This window comes from Hippopotamus amphibius, chromosome 6 (assembly GCF_030028045.1).
Source record: "Hippopotamus amphibius kiboko isolate mHipAmp2 chromosome 6, mHipAmp2.hap2, whole genome shotgun sequence".
Taxonomy (NCBI): domain Eukaryota; kingdom Metazoa; phylum Chordata; class Mammalia; order Artiodactyla; family Hippopotamidae; genus Hippopotamus; species Hippopotamus amphibius.
The window spans coordinates 107788689-107793897 of NC_080191.1; the positions used below are offsets into that span (position 1 = coordinate 107788689).

Here is a 5209-nt window from a genome sequence, read left to right on the forward strand (position 1 = left end):
ATTTCAGAGAAATTTTCATAGCATTTTAATTAACAACCATTAAAATTTATGTTTCATTGAACAGAAACAGTCATCGATTCATGCAAAACTCTTGGGTGGGAGAAGTGTTTTGCCCTGGGTACAGGCAATAAAGGGAAGCATTGTCTGAAAATAACTTTAAAAGCAATACAAAATACAATGAAAGATCAGTGTCATTATCTGTCTACACTTGGAGTTTTCACCCTAAAAGCTTTTGGTTAGCCTGAGTTCTAAATTTACATAACTGTTTCAATATCTAAGTCTTCATAATATATATATTTAAGCTTAAAATTTATACTTTTAAATTAATTATCTTTTAACAAGTGTTTTTGTTTGTTTTTTTTGTTGGCTGTGCTGCACTGCTTATAGGATCTTAGTTCCCTGACAAGGGATTGAACCTGGGCCACAGCAGCAAAAGCACTGTGTCCTAACCACTGGACCACCAGGGAATTCCCATTAAGTGTTATATTCTACGTGGAAGTTCATTCAAAGTTCTTCCATTTATATAGTGGCTCCCAACACATGCAGATTCAACTACATGTGTTCATTTTGAGAGCTAGCTGGTAGTATAAACTGTTTATACTCATTTGGGACAAAGTTTGTGTCACTGTAGGGCTACCTAGTTTTGCATTTAAATAGTAAACTGAATAGAATTTTTCTGAATTTTTAATTGAGTTATTTCAAATACATAATTTATTGTGACCATTGGAGCTTTCATTTGTGTTTAAAATCCCCATCTGTAAAAAGAGCGGGCGGTAATAGTTTTATTTGCTAGGTGCAGATTTTGTATGAAACATCTTGCTAAATTAGAATAGTATCTCTGTTGCCATTTTTAGTTAGTCTCACTGGGGCAGTAGAACTAGCCATTTGTACCCTAGTCAGTCATTGGCTTTGGGCTGGGAGTGGGGCATCTTCCTTTAGCAGATAATTCTTCAGAGAAGAAGGTAGCTGTATGTAGTTAGCACCCAACCCCCACAGCAGCCAGGATGGTTCATTGGCCTGCCTAAGGGCTCTGAGTGGAGAACCAATAGCATGTACTGCAGATGCAAATTTTCTTCCCATTTATTCTGTTAAAGAGTTCTTCAATTATAAGTCAAAAAGACAGTTGCGGCAGACTGAAAAATACCCCTCCCTTCAGTCCCCTCCACCAAAAAAAAAAAGTTCGTATTCTAATCCCTGGAGCCTGAGAATGTTAACTTTTATGGCAAAAACAAAAAACAAAAAAAACAAAAACAAAAACAAACACACACACACACAACCACAAACAAACCAAAAAGGAATCTTTGCATGTGTGATTAAGAAATTTGAGACAGGGAAAGAGCCTAGAGTATCCAGTAAGGACCTTAATGCCATCACTTGCATCCTTATTAAGATGGAGGCAGAGGGAGATTTTATAAAACAGACACTAAAGAAAGGAGATGTGAACACAAAGGTAGAAATTGAAATGATGCAGCCACAAGTCAAGGAATGTGGGCAGCCAGATGCTTGGGTGGGGCAAGGAATGGATTTCCTCCTAGAACCTTCACAGGGAACTTTGCCCTGCCAACACCCTGATTCTGGCCTCCAGAACCATGAAAGAATAAATTTCTATTGTTGCAATATGCCCGATTTGCTGTAATTTGTTACAGCAGCCAGAGAAAACTAATGCAGCACTGTAGTCAGATTCCGAAGTAAGCAGCTCTGAATTAGTCTGTTTTTTTGATTTAAATAAATACACCTACATTTGTGCCAAGTTTGTGAGTACCAAACCTTTGTCTTATATTCATGGATATTTTTTTTCCCTTAGCACTTTTCTTGTATATATTGTTGGTGCCACACAAGTGAACCTTACTGTGTATTACCTTTTCATTGATTGTTTTATGTGTATTGATTCTCTTTTAGTCATCAGCCTGTAGGGTTCCTTTGAACAGGTTCCTCTGATAAAAGTGAAAAGAAAAGAAATCTTGACTTCAATGACTCCTGGTTCGGAATTGCAGAACTTAGGCAAGGTACTTAATACATTGAAGCCTTAGATTCCTTATCTATAACAGAGGGATGATAATACATATAGTGTAAGAGATAATTTCATGGATTGAATGAGATAACAAATGCAGAGTATCTGGCTTAGAGCAGGAATCAGATAAAGTTAAGTTCCCTGTGTCTTTCTTATTCTGAGTAACAAGTACATTCATAGCAACCATTGAGTAAATCAGTGGACTTGCTTGCTGAATTCAAACTCCAAATTAACTGCAGATATTTTTTTTTCAGGTATGGTAGTAATTTATTTATTTATTTATTTTATTTAATTTTATTTATTTATTTATTTTTTGGGGGGGGTACACCAAGTTCAATCATCTGTTTTTATACACATATCCCCGTATTCCCTCCCTCCCTCGAGTCCCCCCCACCCTCCCCGTCCCAGTCCTCTAAGGCATCTTCCAACCACGAGTTGAACTCCCTTTGTTATACAACAACTTCCCACTGACTATCTATTTTACAGTTGGTAGTATATATATGTATGTGCTACTCTCTCGCTTTGTCTCATCTTCCCCTTCACCCCCTGCCCCCTCCCAAACCTCGAGTTCTCCAGTCCATTCTCTGACTGCAGATATTTTTTAACAATTGAAATTTACAAAATAGTGCATAATTATATACAAACATTATACATTAAAGTAAATGGTATCTTGAAACTTGTTTACAACTGTGAGAGATGATTACTCTTTTATCAGCCATATTATAAATCATTTTTGCATGACGAAGTTGTCAAAATCAGCTGCTAATATCCTTTTTGATTCTAGTACTTTCTTTGCAATCTAAACACACACACACAAAGCCATCAGTGGTAACTTGGCTTTGGATATACCTAGATGTATGATATCTGTTTTTGGTGTGATCCAGAGATTGCCATGCTTTCTGTATGTTAACAGACTTAACAAATTGTTTAAGAATTGATAGGCACTAGAAATATAAGTGGCACTCCCAGGAAAAGAAGGCTGTTGCTGCACCTTAGATTGAGCCACACTGGTAATGAAAAGACCAAGAAAAAAAAGTTAATCAGCTCAAAAGAAAGATCACCTCAAAAATAAATTTAAATGATTAGGGGAGATGGCATAATATCTGGTAGATATTTTGCTGACCTAATGAGTCCATGACATACTGGATAAGTAGAAAAACCAAAGCATCTCAAAAGATAAGTAATTTGAATAGCAAGTGTCTTAGGGTGTGTCTGTGGTACTAGATCTAACTGATTCGAGGTTTATTAATCTAATTTGTGGCTAGACCCACTGTGAGTGTATCCTAGCTCTAAAAATGAGGCTCCTGTGTTGTCTTTGTTTGCCTGTGTGAAATAAAAGAATATATATCATTTTTCTTTCTCTTTATGGTACATGCATTTGTGTGTTTGTGTGACTGTGTGTGTGTGTGTGTGTGTGTGTGTGTGTGTGTAATGTGTAAAATCTGGCCCCAGTTCCTGGATCAAAGCTCCTAAAGACCTTGGAATTTCCTAAGTGTTAAGAGAACAGGGAGTATCTTTTGTTCTAATATTTGGTCTTTGACCCTGATTTCTGAAAGAGTTCCGAAATCCCTTGGAATTTCCTGGGTGATAGCAGTGTCTTCTGTTCTAATGAGGTGACACTCGGTGAGCTCCTGGATGGGATCTGGTCACAGAAAGACCAAGCTATGATTACAAGCTTCGATTTTCAGCCCCAGGTGCCATTCTCTAGTGAGAGGAGAAGGTCTAGAAATTGGCTTAATGATCAATCCTGCCTACGCATTGAAGGCTCCATAAAAATCCCCAAAGTATGAGATTTCTGGGTTGGTGTACATGTGCCAAGAGTGTGGCATATCCCACCTCCCTGGGACAAAAAAATTCCTGCTCTAGGGACTCTTCTGGACCTCCTCCTATATCTGCCTATTCATCTGGCTATTCATCTGTATCCTTTATCACATCTATATTATGTAATAAACTGGTGAATGTGTTATCCTGGGTTCTGTAATCTGTTCTAGTAAATGATCAAACCTAAAGAGGAAGTCATGGGAACCCCAATTTAGAGCTGGTCAAACAAAAGTACAAGTGGCAACCTGGGACTTGGGACCAGCATCTGGGGTGGCACAGGGGCCGTCTCATGGGACTGAGCTCTCAACTTGTGGGATCTGTCTCCAGGTAGATAGTATTAGAACTGAGTTAAAGCATAGGATACTCAGCTGGTGCAGAGAAATGCTTGATGTGTGAGAACCCCACACATCTAGTTTCAGAACTATTGTGAGTGTGTAAGTAGAGAAAATACCCAGGACAAGTGTGCTCTTCCCCACAGGCTGCAGATTCTGACAAATAGCAAACATGTGTCTATGTGTATATAATAGAGTATATTTGCAGCTTCTACAAATAAACACCAGCCTGTATCAGGAATGCCAAGAATTTATTGAGACATTGGTAAGAGAAAGTGTTAATTTTTTAAAGGTTATATATCAGTTTACAGATTAAAAGCCCTTATACACCATTATTGTGTTCTTTCCAACAATCCAAGAAGGCACATTTATTCCTGAATTATTCCAAATCTATGACTTCTCCTAATGTCATGAAACTAGTAAATGCCAGTGTCCTGGTTCAGATCCAGAAATACCCAAGACTCTTATTAACCCCTCACATTTTTTTCAAGAAGAAACCCCAGGAGCTTAAATGACAGGAAAGGCAGGAAACCTTCAAGAGCAGTTTTCCAGCGCACAGGAGGGAAACAACCATGAGGGTGCAGCATTGGGGAAAACCTTGCTGGGGTTTCTCACATTTCTGAAACCCATTTAGTATTTCTAGTGGGTTCCTGAAAGACACACAGACACAACACAGGGGAATACTATGCAGAGGAGAGCACATTGCTGAAAGGACAGCTGAAAGCCCCAGAAGTTCAAAAGCCCTACCTGAGTCAACACTCTTTCTGTCCTCATGCCAAATCCCATACAACTCTCTGAGTTATAAAACCTCTGCTTTTTTATTCATGTTATCCTTTCACTGTTTCCCTCATACCCAACTGAAGCCCAATCTGGCCTGTGTACCCCAACACCAAATAAAATCTCGGAGACTGAGTTTTGGATGAAGTGGAAAAGAATAGCTTTATTGCTTTGCCAGGCAAAGGGGCCACAGCAGGCTAATGCCCTCAAAACTATGTCCTAACCTGGAGGGGGTAGTGAGGAGTTTTATAGCAATGGTTCAAAGAGG

At 38.7% G+C, this 5209-nt stretch overlaps 1 non-coding gene across 1 annotated transcript; it reads right to left on the bottom strand.

The window, feature by feature from the left end:
* Positions 1-395: 395 nt before the first annotated feature.
* TRNAK-UUU (transfer RNA lysine (anticodon UUU)) lies at positions 396-467 on the bottom strand. Its single transcript has one exon. It is a non-coding gene; the product is annotated as a tRNA-Lys (tRNA).
* Between the last annotated feature and the right edge of the window lie 4742 nt (positions 468-5209).